The following is a 10,671-nucleotide window of genomic DNA, read 5'->3' as shown; positions in this document are numbered from 1 at the left end:
ATCATGCATGAAACACGTAAAAGGGCGAAGCAACGAAACCGTACTTATCCACGCTGAATTTTTCTCGATTGACCTCAAGCCTTGAGCTTGACGCTTTGAGGTGGGTGGAGGAAGTAATAGCAGGTACGTAACAGAACTTCAGTTGAATTGAAGAACCGAACGTACTTTTTGTGCCGATAAAATGCCGGTGGCAGATTTCAAAGTCCGTAAGCAAATTCCATGCAGCAGGTCCGGGCCGCGGCAAAAGTTCTTCAGCTTGATACCATCACTACCTAGGCTGCAGTTCTGCGCTACTCTCGTTAGTCCCGTCGCTGTACCGAACTTGCAGATCCTACTCGTTCTAACCTTGCAGCCCCAGTAGCGGACCAGACACCCTCTTCAATCTCCTACAACGCCGCGGCGATTCAAGAATGATGGAATAGAAATAATAAGACAGTCGCCTTGTGAGCTAGTCGTCCTTATTATGCTTTTTGTTTACCAGACATCCAGTATCCGTTGAGAGAATGTAGCCTTGCGTCAGGGACACATCATGCCTCGTCAAGCGATGACCGAATGTCGATATCAAGAATTCCACTGCACGCGTTGCATAATGATTCTGTGAGGTGGTCCCACTCCTGCAGCTAGCCTCCTGTGATGCACCAATGCGGAAGCCCGCCTAGCTCAATCGGATAGAGCGTCAGACTCTTAATAAGCTCGGCGGTTTAAGCAAATCTGAAGGCTGCGAGTTCGACCCTCGCGGTGGGCTACTTACATTTTTGCCCTTCTGGAAGTTCGCAAGTCTCCTAGGATCATCTTCCACTGTCCAGTACCGACGCGTTCCTTCCTGAATTCTCCTTCTTTAGGTACCTTACCTTCTCATCAGCTACAGGTCAGTTGATTACAGTAGCTGAAACGACAACCGTAAAGCAGTGTCGTGTCCTTGCATGGCTGGGATGTCATTCGAAACAGACATTTACTGTTGTTATTGCGCGCTTTCCTGTAAATACATCTCATTTTTTATCATAATAGGCTTATCGATCTACATAGTTCTTGATACATCATTTATTAACTCACGGAACGGAGATGCCTGAACAAGACGCTGTTGCTATTATGACATCAGCCTGAGTTTCGTTTGTTCAGCAGCGAAGAGCGACGTTAGCTGGAAGAACAAGTATTCACATGGTGGTTAACCAAGGCATGACCACACTAAACTGGGGTTTTCCGAGTTTCTCCCAAGGGACTGGAGAGTACCAGGGACTGCAGGACGTGGGATTTGAGCTACTCATCTGATTTCTGGCTTTAGGAATCATCAAACGTGCAGTGCAGTGGGTGACTGCTCTTGCTGTCGATAATCATGTTATCGTGTTTTGAGAAAGCGACGTCAGTTTCTTCGCTGTCTTGTTCTATCGAGCGTATCTGATTGTTTTACGGTACGCCCAGTCGAGTCTCACGATACTTTACCAATCGAACGTACCGACTCCCGATGGCCAGATAGGCACAACTTCTAAGTTGTTATGGATCTCATGCACTTTTCCGATTTGAGCATGAGTCAACACATGCCTGCTCTCGGCCTTCTCGGTCTTGACCTCGGCCTATCGGTATCTTCTCTTATTTTCTTTTACTTTCTCTATTCTTCTTGCTAATACTAGAATACTATGGAACATTGTAGAATTATAATGACTCAATGCCTTACTAGTAGGATATAAATATTGTCTTTACCATTGTATTAGAATCTCTTAAGCTACTTTTACTCATCTTCGAAGTCCACTTAACTGTGTGAACTAAGCATCTCTGATCGGTTACGCCAAGCGCTTGCCAATCAATTGCTTCCCGACTATGCCTAGCGCTTTTCGGAAACCCTGTTAGTTACGCCTAGCGCTTGCTGACGCCCCGTTAACTACGCCTAGCGCTTGTTAGCACCCTTACGGATCCCTCTTGGTGGTTGGAACTCGGCTTACAGACATCCTCGCTCACGACTTGGGTTTTACTCGAGTACTCATTACTTTGTGTATTAGCTCGAAATACCCTGATTCTTAACATAAGTGCGCTACAGGTTTTCCCATGGATCGCCTTCCATTGTTTAGAATCCCATAAAGCGCCAGCGAATCGCTTGGTTCACTATATTCCACCCTTTACTCACACTCTCGGTAGAAGTTACACGCACGTGGAAGCGCAGGACGACCTGCCAACGTAGCAAGGAGAAGGTTATCTCTCAGGGTTCCAAGCCATACTTAATGCGCATATCACTATTGATTTCGACGTACCAAATATTATTGACTTGCTAAGTAAAAAATCCTACTCACTCTATGCCATATGTAACAAAGCCTGTATCGTAAGTCCTAGCCCAACGGTCAACCAGCGCACTTGGTAGTGGCAGCATGACAAGCGGCACCGATAAACGAAGACTCTCCAACCCAGGTCTCCTAGACTCAACCATATCAGCAAAAACGCTCGACAGAGTGGGGTGTTCATTTATGAAACGGAATGCCAACGACTTCAGAGCGGGAACGACGTCAGGATTGATGCTAATGTTAAGCCCGAGGAGAATCACATCCTCCTCGGGGGCCATGGACATAGACATGGATCAATGCGACAGCGATGGTGTCGTTCTGAGGAGACTGAGTAAATCAGCCTGCGCCCCAGTGGGAATGATGAAAGATGCGTCGATCGAAAGGCTGCTCAGGTTACCCAAGTGCAGAGAACTAGGAATCCGTATGTTTGGGTGCCGGTACGCCATACTCAGGGACTCTAGAGCAGGTAATTCTACATGTGAAAGAACATGAATGATACCCCCCTCTGAATGGATCTCGGACCTAGGTTTCTTTGCCTCCTCATAAACGTGAAGCCAACGAAGCCCGTGATGGAGAAACGGTAAAGAAGGAAGGACAATATCAAAACCACAGTCATCGTCACATTGCAAAGACATGCTCGCCATATCCGGTGCGAGCTTTATAATCTCGATGTATGTGCTCGTCCAGTCGTTCCCAGTGTACTGGGTGAGCTGCGGCCATGGCATACTCAGCTGTTCGACCGCACTGCATACACTATTGATGGAGACGCTTCGGAGCAGTGGCGCATACTCGAAGGCTTTGAATATGGGTTTAGAAGGTGGGGAGAGCGGCATCCGCGGTTCAGTCGTGAACTCCACACGAAGACAAGTGAGGCGGTACAGAGATCCTCTGACGGCAGACAAAGCGTGTAATGATAAATACGGAATGGCGATATGGAGGTCAACCCATCGTGCTGCGCTCGAAAAAAGGATAGGGGTAACAGGGTTCTTCGTTGAGAGCCCTTTTGTGCTGTGTATGGAAAGGGTAATATCGTGTGTCCCAGATCGCAGAATGTACATCTGAAGGCGATGTAGACACGCCACTTCGTTTCGGTATCGGTCGAAATCCAGAGAAAGGGACGACCAGAACTGAGATGTAGACAGCGTGACACTCCTCCAGTCCCTGCAGACCTGCGAAAGAACCAAAGGTGGAGACTTCCCATCCAAAGAGTCCTTTCTCTCTGGCTTATCAATGTCCAAACACGTCACAAGAATTCGGTGTACGATGTCCTCGGGAATGTTACGAATAGGGGATAGAATTGTCTTGCAGGATTGAACCAAACGCTCGACGCGCCTCTCCTCATCTAATAATCCCTCAAGCACAGCACGTGTTTGAGTTATCTGATCCTTTAGCCCAGACAAAAATACATGGCTATCGCCGATAAGATTCTCCAGGTGAATGCGCTCGGGCTGAAGAGGTGGATTATTTGATTTTAGCAATTGGTCCATTCGCGTTGCTGATAGGTGAAGTGAGCGGAACGAAAGAGTGCCATCCGATTGATTGTGGCCGCATTTCTGGCAGGGAAAAGAGTCTGGCATCTACGCCTGTGATAAGAAGCTTGAAATAATGCCAGTTTCGCAATTTTATCTTTTTTTCTTGTTGGTCGCTGCAGAGAAGATGGACAGGGGTAATTCAAATCGACTCCAACAAATGACTGCTATTTAGGGCCGGGTGTCACTCCTGTGAAGTGGAAGGGGCTAAGCTTGGCCTCATTTTATTTTAGATCTCTTTGAAATATTGAACCTAACTGGATCAGAAGCGCTACGCACACTGAGGGTATTTCAACGTTATCACTTGAATTCTAAGCTGAAATGATGATTGATGAGGAAGTGTAAATTTGGAGCAAATACTGAAGCTTACAAGAATTGTACGAAGAACTTATACTCAGGAATACGCTTGCATCTGGGGCTACAGATGGGCACTTGTTCCGCAAGACCTACAAAAACGCTATGATTTTTCAGAACACGTCTTTCAAATGGAGTGTGAAAGGGTAGCAAGAAGCTGATCTGACTACCGATACATTCCACATGTATTCTATAATCCTTAGAGCTGGAGTAGTGATATTGGCTGCATTTGCGTTCTAGGTCGCCTTTCGATTGCCTTTCGAGTAGCGATGACTCAGACCGTCGTTTCATGCGATGTAAAGGGCCAATTTACCGGAAAGATGTGTCTATGGGAAGAAAACATACAAGTCGAGACAGATCATGCCGAAAATAATTGTTGTACGAATCATAGCCAGAAGTTGGCATGAAGATGTTGATGTTGACGCGGGATCAAAGGCCTATCCGGCCCGACAAGAAATCGCGTCGATGGTGTGTGAACATTTATCCCTTTCCGGATTCCGGCTGTCATGCGCTTTCTTGCTTCCTTACATGTCGACAATCCAGTCATCCTCGGTCCTACGCCTGCTGTTTGCTCGTCATGCTGACGCTACCACGAGAAAGAAGCTGAAAGGTCTATAGTCTCTTTCGAAGACCTCCCGGACTCCGTCAAGTTTAGGAAATTACAACTTGAAGCAGACGGCTTGATGTGGTGCTAAGAAGATGGTCCGAAACTGAAAAGGAAAGACCGAGAGAGCAATGTTTCTTTTCGGTCATGGTGCCTAGCTTTGCTCGTCCAGTTGGATATATGCACCAGTTATCCATACTCCGGGTGCGCCGACTGCTGGCTGAAGACTTGTCACTATTTGACTTCGTTAGCAAGGCATCTGGGAAGAGATAAGTGATCCTACTTTCTGGCGTTTTCTATCCCGACATGTTCGCCTGGAGTGAGACTCATCGTGTTCTTTATTAGGATCTTCGATTGATTTCCCTTGTCTTTCTTAGGTTCCTTTCCGCCAACATGTCGTCATGATTATTGCCAGTAAGCGTCATTCCACAGTCAGTGGTTCGCTTTGACACGGTGACGATGGCCTCAAGCAAAGGCGTGAGAGGAAGAAGCGCCTGTATGCTCGTCAATATCGCGAAAACCGAATCTACAAAATCGAGAGGCGTGGTAAATCACCGTTCGCCTTTTGATTCCTTATCCACTTGTTTTGGGAGTTTGATCTCGGTATGTATCTATTACGATTACGTTCTCACTTATCTTATCAGATTTTACAGCACTTTTTCTAGGTTTCCAGAACACTGCGAGTTTGGCGCGCGCTTCTGCATCGCCCTCTACAGCACGCTTCCTACCACTAACTACCACCATGCCCGTCCTCGATGTATGCCTCCAAGTTGCACGTCTCGCCGAAGCTGTCGGTGACAATGTCCCATACGTGGAGAGTGTTGCCAAGGCCGCTGTGATCATCTTTGAGTTACTTCAGGTTCGTGTATCTCGCCCCTACGGATGCTGTTGCTTACACTATGGCTCTAGCAAATGGGAAAGAACAAGGAAGATGCGAAAGAGCTCTATGAGAGCATTGCGAACACGATTATCGTCACCGATACGCTTGTTCGTTTGAAGGGAGAGCAGGGAGTTTCGTGTTTTATAGACATTTTCGGAGAGATGGAAGGGTGGGGTCTCTTTTTCGTTGGCTATCAGAGCTCTACAGCTAATGGTCGCATCGCAGGTATCTCCAAACCATGGCGCAAGATATGAAAGATCTTCAGCGAAGCACCGTGGCATGAAAGGCGTCTTCAGCGTCGATAAGTACCGAGATGCTATTCAGGCATACAGGAAGCGCGTAGATGATCTTAAGATAGACTTTTTGGTAATGCTTTCACACCTACTTCTTTCGTGATGTAGCTCAAACTGCTATACTGTAGATCCATGTAACAAGTGACTGCCTTTTGAAGATTACGCAGATACATTGCCTGTTGGAGGTGCCGGTGATGGCTCAAGCCGCGGCACGTCAACCGGAGGAAGATTTTGTGATCCGCATCCCGAAAAAGCACGCTTCCCGGGTTCATTGTATAACGGCAAAAAGAAGATAATGATGATGATGCTCCATGATCGAGTGATGGTGGCGGTGCAAGCATATTCCTGATTCTTCGTCATGGTTTCGTTTCTTCCACGCCATTTAGGTGTTACAGTAATATTTTCGCTGGCTTTCTATGTGGTAAATTGACACAAAAATAGAGATATCGTATCGATGTGAGCCTATACCACCCTTCATAAGAAGATGGTACGGTGAGGTGAATAAGTTGCAAGCTAAATTGAACGCTGATAATCAGATTACAGGCGTGTAAGTGCTAGCGCTAAGGCCACGAAGATGAGTATCGCGTAGAACGGTATACAGCGGGATACACGGTTTCAATTTGTACACAGTTGCATAAACCTATAACTGGTCGTCTTAAGTACGTAGCGGGACTCGCTGTCATCTCTCTTCTGGATATCATAACGGCACAGAGATGAACGAATAATTGAGAACAACAGGGTGCTTCGCAAATGAGTCGCTCTAATTTTGACATGTCTACATGGCTACAAGATATCCTAATTACTCGTAGGCTGCAGAGTGGGGTGTAAGATGACGTTGAAAGGGGAAATATTCTGATCGAAACCACGAGTCGATAGGTAAATTTTAAAGGCCACCACTGTGTAATAAAATTTAAATTTATCATCCTATGTTCCACAGCCTTGTACTACTGATATTTACGTTGTATTGTTCTTGATAACCGGTGTCCTTCGTCTTCAACCGACAGCTCGCTCGCTCTCCCAGCATCCACCTGTGCCTCTCCATGTTATCTATAATCACAGACACGTCGCTCAGTATTCTGACTAGCGCATTCCAACGGTGTTCCTAGAGCACCATACTCCTTCAACAAACAAGACGGCTGCGATAAACGCTGATGGCCGAAGCCTACAGATATACCATTGTTCTGTACTTCGAGAAGCTCTATGATCGCTACGGTGACCTTGGGCAGATTTTCAATGCATGGCACGAGGCTTCGATGAGACCGACGACCTGGAGAAAGGGATTGAATTGAGAGCGGGAAAGGCGGTAGACGCTTAGAAGCATACGTGGTGTAGAGGTCTAACCGCTGCAGCAGGAGAAGAGCTTTAAAATGAAAGGAGATAATTATGTAACTCTATCTCGTGAAAATATACCAAATGGAATCCTACACATCAGGTGAGAAGAAACAAGGAACGTGTACTGGAAACAGCCTATCGAGTTTGGGGGCGTCTTTTAGCTTAATAGGAAATATGATGGTATTGCTGGGATTGATGCGTTCCGAAGTACCGCGGAGGAAGAATAGCAAGGATCCCTTGCGAGTGACAACGATGCAAGGGCTAGATCCTAACAATATCCTCCCATAGAAAAATGCCTAATGAAAGAGAACAGTAAATCTAGAATACACAGCAGGTAAGTGGTTCTGATGTTAGTTTCTCAGAAAATGAATCAGATCTTTTTATGCAGAAATGTTGTGACGCAATGTCGTTGTAACTATTCCATGAATTATTTTGGGGGAAAGAGCTAGTGGTTACTCACAGAGACGGCCCTTGAACGTTTGAACTTTGATGAGAGACGGTTGGAACACCGGCCCGGGAAATCGCGTCAGTGGCGTGGGAACAGTCCTTTCTCTCTTGCTCTCGTCATTGGCCACACATCCTCCATTGAAATTCTGTTACATTGCCGTCAAGCACGCCATTCAAATTTGGCGTACCCACTGACAGTCACTAAACAAGGTAAAATTTTAAACTAGCATTATTTCCGGCCTCTTATCATCGTGTTAGATGCCAGCCGCCTCTATTCCCTGCCAGAAATGTGGCGACAATCAACTGGATGGCACTCTTTCGTTCCGCTCATTTGACCTATCAGTAACGCGGATGGATGAATTGCTAAAATCAAATAATCCACCTCTTCAGTCCGAGCGAATTCACCTAGAGAGCGTTATCGGCGACGGCCACGCGTTTTTGTCTAGGATTAAGGAGCGGATAACTCAAATACGTGCTGTGCTCGATGGATTATTAGATGAGGAGAGACGTGTCGAGCGTTTGGTTCAATCCTGGAAGACAGTTATATCCCCTATCCGTAACATTCCGGAGGATATCGTACGCGAAATTTTCGTGGCATGTTTGGACATTGATAAGCCAGAGAGAAAGGATTCGTTGGACGGAAAATCTCCACCTTTGGCTCTTTCGCGGGTCTGCAGGGACTGGAGAAGCATCGCGCTGTCAACATCTCAGCTCTGGTCATTCCTTTCTCTGGATTTCGACCGATACCGGAACGAAGTGGCGTGTCTATATCACCTTCAGATGTACATTCTGCGATCTGGGACACACGATATTACCCTTTCCATACGCAGCACGAAAGGGCTCTCAGCGAAGAACCCTCTTATCCCTATCCTTTTTTCGAGTGTACCGCGATGGATTGACCTCCATATTGCTATTCCATACCTAGCATTACACGCTTTCTCTCCCGTCAGAGGATCTCTGCACCGCCTCACTCGTCTTCGTGTGGAGTTCACGAATGAGCCGCCGATGCCGCTTGCCGCACATTCCAAACCCATATTTAATGCCTTCGAGTATGCGCCACTGCTCAGAAGCATGTCCATAAATACTGTATGCAGCGCAGTCGAACAGCTGAGTATGCCATGGCCGCAGCTCACCCAGTTCACTGGGAACGATTGGACAAGCACGTACATCGATATCTTGAAGCTCGCACCGAATATGGGGAGCATGTCTTTGCAGTGCGACTACGACTGTGATTTTGATATTGTCCTGCCTTCTTCGCCGTTTTGCCATCACGGGCTTCGTAGGCTACACGTTCACGAGGAAGTAGAGAGTCCTAGTTCCGATATCCTTTCGGAGGGGGGCATCGTGCATGTTCTTTCCCACATTGAATTCCCTGCTCTCCAGATACTGAGTATGGCGTACCATCATCCTGACATACAGATTCCTAGTTCTCTACACTCGGGTAACCTGAGCAACCTTTCGATCGACGCATCTTTCATCATTCCCACTGGGGCGCAGGCTGATTTACTCAGTCTCCTCAGAACGACACCCTCGCTTACACATTTATCCATGTCTATGTCTATGGCGCCCGAAGAAGATGCGATTCTCCTCGGGCTTAACTTCAGGATCAACCCTGATGTCGTTCCCGGTCTCAAGATGTTGGGCTTCCGGTTCATAAATAGGTACCCCGGTCTGTCGAGCGTTTTTGTTGACATGGTTGAGTCTAGGAGGCCTGGGTTAGAGACTCTTCGTTTATCGGTGCCGCCTGTCATGCCGCCACCACCTAGTGCGCTGGTTGATCGTTGGGCTAGGCTTTGTGATGAAAGCTTTGTTATATATGGCATGGAGCGATAATGGTTCACCCGCCAACGCAGTCAGGTACCAGAAATCGAAAGGCATACGTACTTGTCCAGTGTGGTGTAGCTATTATTTGCAGCATAATTTAAGTTGGCTCGAATGAACTGGGCAATAAACTAATGATTCCAGTGCTTGAAGCTGGCTGCTGGCCAATTAATGCATACCCGAATGTCGAAAACCGAGAAGTAAATCATTTCAGGATTAAACTACATTTACGTGTCCCTTAGTAGGCGGTTGTTCTTAATTAGCACGGACGCGATGTCAATTGTCATGTGGATCTACAATATTGTCAGACTATGGCCTCGCGAGATAGAAAGCGCATATACCTGAGAGCCCATCTTCAAGTCATCTCGTCATTCCATTTCCCCGTAATGTGGGATAGAGTCGTGAAGCTAGTCGACGTTATTCACGGTACGTCCGCCGCACCTCTTTCTACGCCCACGAGATATCTGTCAGTTCGCCAATACAGTAGGCGAGGAAATCTGAAATACGGAGTGTGATAATTCTGGCTTGAAACCTAGATATACACAGGTTCTCGTATCTTGTTTCTTCCGATAAGAGTTTCAAAAATGACAATTGGGTTAATCATGACTAGGAGAGGCGGTGTAAAGTACAGAATGAAGAACGAAAGGGTACGCGACATCAAACAGGAGACGTTTAAGAAAAAATACGACGGTAAAGGGGGATAACACATAAAAGTCTGGATTCTAGAGGGAGAAATCTGAAAAAGACACAGGTCAGAAGTTAACCAAAAAACAGAAATTAGCCCACCGCGAGGATCGAACTCGCAGCCTTCAGATATTCCTAAACCACCTCGCTTGTTAAGAGTCTGACGCTCTATCCGATTGAGCTAGGCGGGCGATGTGACAGACTTTGACCGAGAGATTATAGCACTGAGAGATGCGATTCCCCGAAATACCACAGTACGTGCTTGCCTTGGTAGGCATTAGTGCTGAAAATTCGAAATCCGAAAGCTAGAGAGTTCCAAGAACGATAGGGGATATTCCAATTCGAAGCAGTGCCGCCATGACTCGGAAGAAAGACAGGCCGTACCGGTTGATGTCGGGTAGGCCAACAAGTTAATGGATGCGGACATCCTCAGGTTAATAGAAACCGGAACGAGAAA

The 10,671-nt window shown here is 46.8% G+C and overlaps 2 non-coding genes across 2 annotated transcripts; one reads left to right on the top strand and one right to left on the bottom strand.

The window, feature by feature from the left end:
- Nucleotides 1–649: 649 nt before the first annotated feature.
- EV420DRAFT_t314 lies at nt 650–745 on the top strand. Its single transcript has one exon. It is a non-coding gene; the product is annotated as a tRNA-Lys (tRNA).
- Nucleotides 746–10,309: 9,564 nt separating this feature from the next.
- EV420DRAFT_t313 lies at nt 10,310–10,405 on the bottom strand. The gene has a single exon. It is a non-coding gene; the product is annotated as a tRNA-Lys (tRNA).
- Between the last annotated feature and the right edge of the window lie 266 nt (nt 10,406–10,671).

This window comes from Desarmillaria tabescens (genome assembly GCF_030435595.1).
Source record: "Desarmillaria tabescens strain CCBAS 213 chromosome Unknown EV420scaffold_146, whole genome shotgun sequence".
Taxonomy (NCBI): Eukaryota; Fungi; Basidiomycota; class Agaricomycetes; order Agaricales; family Physalacriaceae; genus Desarmillaria; species Desarmillaria tabescens.
This window is presented reverse-complemented; position numbering and strand designations above follow the sequence as displayed.